We start from the raw sequence: 6828 nt of genomic DNA, 5'->3' as shown, positions 1-6828 counted from the left end.
ATTTATTGTAGATTTAATTTATTTTCTATTTTTCACAGAACAAAATGCTTTATAACTCAGAAATAAAAGATTTTCGGAGTACTGTTCATTAAGAGTTTTTGGTTTGCTTTAACGAGTACTACATACCCCTAAAATTTGGTACCACCTTTCGGGAACACCCTGTATAAGTATATAATGACCGACGGTGCCACTGTAGCTCATCTACTATATTGCGTGTGATCATTCATCAATCTTTTTTAATTAATATCTCGACTATTATCGCGAATATCGCAAAACGGCACAGGACTTTCTTGCTCACCTCAATCCGTCCTACGTTCTCACAAAGAGTCATCATAGAGGTCTGAGACATCTACAGAAGGAGGAGAGCGTACTAGATGGCGGCAGGACGCCGTGCGTTCAAGATCTGCCTATCTTTTCGTTCCAGAGAGAGAAAAATATCGAGAATGCGGTTTTGCTAAGCCGGGATTCTTTCGCTTATACAGGATGCGGCGCCAAAATCTGGACAAAATTCAATTTGAAATTCTCGTCGTATCACTGATAGATGTCGCGATTAGCGTTCAAATAGCTTGACGCATGTACTAAACTATCATAACCTCGAAACAGTCGCAATATTGAAACCAAGTGCGGAGTATAACCGAAGAGCCGCGATTATCGAAAGTTCGCGCTGGGCGCTCGACGACAGAAATTATTCGGTTCTTCGGGTACCCGAGATCGACTGTGTATGATCACAAAGTACAATGAGTCGGAGAAGCCCAACAAAGGTTTTGCAACATCATCCAGTGAGAGTGATGTCATGCCACCGCATTTCTTTAACAAAGGGGAAAATGTCACAAAAGAAGTTTATTTGCGTGACAAATGTTTATTTGTTCTGACAAATGTAGTGAAGCCGTGGATGGAAACTGTGTCGTCTGGAAAGCCTTATGTTTTCCAGAAGGACGGTGCGCCCGCTCACACAAGTCATTTGGTGCAAAATTGGTGTCAGACAACGTCGACATGTTTTGGTCGAAAGAATTCTGGCCTCCCAACAGCCCAGATTTGAATCCTTTGGACTTCTATGTATGGAGCGTCGTTGAAAGGGTTACGAACAAGTCCAGACATCCAAACGTCGCATCATTGAGAGCCGCTATTGAAGCGGTATTCACCGATATGGACCGTGACACATTAAAGCGCGCCTGCGCACGTTTCAGACCAAGAATGGAAGCGGTCATTCAAACAAGCGGGAGATATATTGAGTAAATGCGTTCTTTATGGCCTTACAAACAATGTGGTTAAAAAAATTTTGTAAACCTTTTCGTTTTTACAATAAAAAAATATGTTTGGAAAAAATGTATAATTTGTCCGGATTTTGGCGCCGCACCCGGTGTACACACACACACACATACGCACGCACACACACACACATATATATATACACAGGGTGTCTCACACTCTCCTCCGAGCATTTTGTAGAATGGGTTGATATAAACATAAAAGTCCTATATCGTTTTGCGAAATTCGCAATAATAGACGAGATATTAATTTAAAAAATTAAAAAAAAACGCACGCTGAATGGTAGAGGACGGACCGCTCCAGTCACAGCGCGACCCAGTAATAAAGCGCGCGGATGTCACGCGTGGTGATTGGAAGACAATGCACCACTGCCTATTCTTATTTCGGCGCGGTGCGGCAAGACGTTGGAGCGCAGCGGTATAAGTATTGGCAGTGGTACATTATCGCGCCACCGCGCGCGATATCCGCGTGCTATATTACTGGGCTGCGCTGTGACTCGAGCGGTCCGTCCTCTACCATTCAGTGTGCGTTTTTCCTTAATCTTTTTAATTAATATCTCGACTATTATTGCGAATTTCGCAAAGCGATGTAGGACTTTTATATTCACATCAACCCATTCTACGTCCCCATAAAATGCCTGGAGGAGAGTGTGAGGTACCTTGTATATATTGTATATATATATATATACATTGCTGTTCATAAAAATTGTAACACCAAGAAAGACTCGTCATAACAGTAACATTTATGTGAGAGATATCTAATAGGACAAGGTATAAATAATTACAATTCCACCTGTGTGTACTTGTATATAATGAGAACGACTAAAAAATTAATAATTCGTTAATCCACCAGTGATAACAGACTGTACACGACGTGGCATCGATTGAAAGAGATTCTGTATGATCGCTGCGGAATATCGTTCAAGACACTGCTTCAAAACGCATCCACAAGTCGTTGGTGATAGTAGGCGATGAGGATAGATAAGCGGGTATATATCAGTTGGACACGGGGCAATTGGACACAGTCCAATCACAATTCGCTGTTCCAAGGGACCCTACAAATGTCTCTAATCACACGGTGCTGTGATTGGCTGTGTCCAAATGCACCGTGTCCAAGTGCACCGCTCCCTAGATAAGCCAGTTGATATACCATTATATCCTACACGTTTCCAATAGATAGATCTGGCGAACGTGCTGACCAGAGAAGAAGTACGATGCATTGCATACAGAAGATATGTTGAACATTACGGGCAACATGAAGTCAGACATTGTGTTGTTGAAAGACAGCGCCAGGAATCATTCGAAGGAAAGGTAGCAGTTCAGCTTTTACGATGTCAGTGACATACCATTGGGTGTACCAGTAATACGTAGAAAGCGAGAGCGTGCATTAAGCAACAGCGCCCCAAGCCAACACGCTTGGTGTAGGACCGGTATGACGTTGCAAAATGCAATTTTCTGAGTGCCGTTGTCCACAATATCTGCGAATAAGTATTCGGCCGTCGTGATGCATGAGTCTTGACTCATCCAAAAACACGCCTCACTCCTATTCAGCAATTCAGTGCCGTCGTTCTTGACACCATTACAACCGTTGACGTTTATGACGCAGAATCATGGACGTAGTATATATGGACCCCGCATATGGCCAGAAAAGTGAAGCCAACATGTAGAAAGAGACCATAGATATAATATACATAGACTCCGCATACAGTCAGAAAAGAGAAACCAATATGCAGAGCCTCTCTGTTCTCTGTCTTTTTCTGTACAGACAAAGTATGTAATAAGATTTAAGTAAAACTTTTGCCAGTCTAGTCGGTGTTGTTGCGCTCTATAATATTATGGAAACGAGAAATGGATGCACGCCCAACAAAAAAGTGACAAAATAGGAAGAAAACTATAGCCCCTCTATTCTCGCTTTCTTTCTAGATGTTGGCTTCACTTAGACGACAGAACAAAGAGCATTCGGAGTTTATATATATTATGTCCATGTGCAGAATCAAGGGAAGTTGTAGCAATGGATGACGAGCTATTAGCCCTCTTCGCAATAATCGGTGACAAACAGTGCTTGCGGACATCTCCTGACATGTTACCAATCTCCATTGTTGCGTCAATCTTGTGGAAGTCATTGTACGATCTGTCTTTGCCATACGGATTAGGTACCTGTTTTCTCGTTCGGTCGTGCAAGTTTGCGCTCCAAATCCCTGACGAAGATATGTAGCACCTTCTTCGTTCCATTAACGCCATATACGCATGAGTAGTATATGTGCAGCTATAGTGAGACAGGGCGTGGCCTATTTTCGGTGGTGAGGGTAAAACCTGGATCGAGAGTAAGAAAAGGATCCCGAAAAGTCTGGTACGAATGGGTCAAGAGTGGAAGAAAGGCCTTGAAATGGAAGGGTAGAGGAAGAGGGAAAATTTTTCAGGCGCGGTGGATTTCGGAGGGATAATATGAGGAATAAGGAATTGTTAATATTGGTAGTAGGGATATGCCATACCATACCACATATATATCGTACTACGTCCTCCTCACTGTAAATCGAGTGAGGATTATTCAGGGTGATTTTATTCTATTTCTTTTTATTGCATTGTCTCATAAACCTCGTCTTCTGCGGCATGACTGTTGTCTAGAAGTTTCGAGTCTCGACTGATGAGCGAAGCGAGAAGGATTAGGTAACAACAGAGGAGTTAGTGAGAGGGGGTAGTCGATGTTTTTGTATAAGGGTAAGGATAATCTATGTTCATTATTAGTTATTAATTTATTATTATATTAAATTATTATTATATTAAATTAGTTATTATATTAATTATTAGTTCATTTAGTGATCAGTTATAGATATTCACGTGGATTGGTTTTTACCGGGGGCTTCGTTGCCTACGTCGAGAAGTTGAGAATAATGACCGGAAATTTTAGACGAAAAGGGGTCTACTGAACGTTAGACGGAGGATAGATTGGGGGAGGGAATAGTTGTAAGATGTACCCGTGTCAGGGTAAGGATGATCTGTGCTATTGGGACGTTTCGTGGTCGATCATGGTTATTCAAGGGGATTGGTTCTTACCACTCCTCGCTTCGTTGAGCACGTCGAGAAGTTGAAGAGGGGTCACCGAGGAATTTAGGCAAGAAGCGGGGCCTACTGAGCGTTAGAATAATGAGATAGAGGGAGAAAGCGAGAGCGTTAAGCTCTGGTCAGTGGTTATGCGGTGTTATTTGGTCTGTGTTCCTTCTTCGATTCTTACGTTGAGACGAGTGAAGGAGTGCAGGTGAAAGAGTATCACCCGCGCATGCGTCGGTATCATCGGAATTTCTGGAGTTAATTGCATCGAAGGCGAGAGAGGAAATGTTTTGCGGCAAAGAAAAAAAATTTTTTTTAAAAAGAAGTCCATTTATTTATACATACAAACATGAAGAAACTTCTTATGATATAATTTTCTTATTTTGTATACATTTAGAAGTGCACGACTGAATATAATGCTGAGAAGTATGGTGTTTGGAACACTTAAACTTATAACTGTAAAATATTTTATTTTAAATAATTATACAATCATTCGGTCGTTCTGCTCAAAATAAGTATAAGAAAGGATAATAAATTGAATAAGATTATATCCGCGCCACATATAATAATTAAATACGTAAGAATAGTGTCCGCATGTTTGCGCCGAATATCACTCTAGCTGAGTGGTATTTTATTGCTGAGTGATGGAATTTCTTCTATGTCAAAGAAGGGACCTAGAGTCGAGAGTGTACCGTAGCTGTCGAAATATGTTTCCGTTCCATGTTTACCGACGTAGAAGGCGATCTAATGTCTAGATATAGCTTCCGGAATGGAGCCGTGTCTTGAATCAGCGATATGCCGACGTTTCGCAAACGTTGCAGTTTGCATCATCAGGGCTGAGAACTCTGATACTGAGCTTCCTTGGGTAAAGGTAGTCCTTATATGCCCCCCTCCCCCCCCTTTGTGTAGATGGTGTTTAGGGAGTAGGGGACGAGGCTTGAATCCAGCCAATCAGCGTATTTTAATTGATCAGCTGGTCAATTAAAAAACCGAGAGGGCAGTATGCCAAATAGAGTTTACTTGCATACCTTTGTCTCGGTTGAGGTTATTGGGATGTTTCAAAATTTCTAGACCTTCACGATGTTTTCTGGCAAAATAACTCTGTGAGGGAGCCAATCTGGTGGCTTTTTCATATTGTACGGAGTGTCCAGTCTCCATCCAGTGTTCAGCTAGGGCTGATTGAGTAAAGTGACCATACTTGGTACATCGCTGGTGTTCCTTGATTCGCGTACTGATCTTCCTCCCGGTTTCTCCTATATAAACTTTACCACAAGAGCAAGGGATCTTATATACACCTGATGTTTCTAGGCATGATTTCTGATCCTTCGGATTTGGGAGTAAATGGGAGAGCTTCCTATGAGGTTTGAAGATTACTTTGATTTTGTGTTTACCCAAAATCCTGCTGATAGGTTCTGTTATGCCCTGGAGATATGGAAGGACAGCCGTTTTTCTCTTTTCTCTCTCTTCATCTAGTGTGTCAGTGTTTTTAGGACTGACAATTCTGTTCTTCTGGTTTTTTATTATTTGCGAGATGTTTTTGCTGTTGTATCCATTTTTAGTTAAGGCTGTACTGAGGTGTTCTAGTTCTCCATTCAGAGAAGATGGTTCCGAAATTGTGAGCGCTCTGTAAACCAATGAACTTATGACAGAATTCTTTTGCGAGGGATGATGATGAGAGGTTGCATGTAGATATCGGTCCGTGTGTGTTGGTTTTCGGTAGACCTGGTGACCTAAGGTGCCATCTTGGTTCTTTTGGACTAGCACATCCAGGAAGGGTATTTGATTATTTTGTTCCACTTCCATTGTGAACTGAATACTGGGATGTTGTGAATTGAGAAACCCGAGAAACTGAGAAAGAGTTTCCCTGCCATGATTCCAAATTACGAAAGTATCGTCCACATACCGAAACCATGTGGATGGTTTCAGTGGTGCGTTCCTCAAAACTTTATTCTCAAAGTGTTCCATAAAGATGTTTGCAATGATAGGAGATATAGGAGATCCCATCGCCGCTCCAGAGGTTTGTTCGAAAAACTCTCCTTGGAACTGAAAATAGGTTGAAGTTAAGCAGTGTTCTATTAGTGGGAAGAGGTTGGCAGGAATTTCCTCGGAATTCTTGATGATGTTCAAAGTATCCTGGACTGGAACATTGGTAAACAGTGAGACTACATCAAAACTCACCAGGATATCATTAGTATTCATCTTGATTTTTGTGATCTTATTCACGAAATCTGTTGAATTCTTGATATGGGAATCATTGAGACCAGTAAGTTTCTGGAGGGGTTTGGTGAGATAGCGGGCTAACTGGTAGGTAGGTCCCCCAATATTGCTGACAATGGGGCGTAAGGGCACTGATTCCTTGTGGATTTTTGGAAGACCGTAGAGTCTAGGTGCTGAAGAATCTTGAGGGGTTAAATACTTGATAGTTTGAAGAGGGAGACCTGCATTTTTCAGAAGAGAAGATGTTTTCTTCTCTATGCTGGATGTTTGGTTGCGTTTGAGTTTCCTGTAGATT

At 41.7% G+C, this 6828-nt stretch overlaps 1 protein-coding gene across 11 annotated transcripts in view; it reads left to right on the top strand.

Moving 5' to 3' along the window:
* The window catches only part of LOC116849333 (protein unc-79 homolog), a 736358-nt gene that overhangs the window by 206085 nt on the left and 523445 nt on the right, over positions 1-6828 (top strand). The window lies entirely within an intron of this gene.

Source organism: Odontomachus brunneus, unplaced genomic scaffold, assembly GCF_010583005.1.
Source record: "Odontomachus brunneus isolate Ranch 3 - 2012 unplaced genomic scaffold, Obru_v1 Obru_scaffold_112, whole genome shotgun sequence".
Taxonomy (NCBI): Eukaryota; Metazoa; Arthropoda; class Insecta; order Hymenoptera; family Formicidae; genus Odontomachus; species Odontomachus brunneus.
The sequence above is the reverse complement of the archived record's forward strand: the minus strand, read 5'-3'. Positions and strand labels throughout refer to the sequence as shown.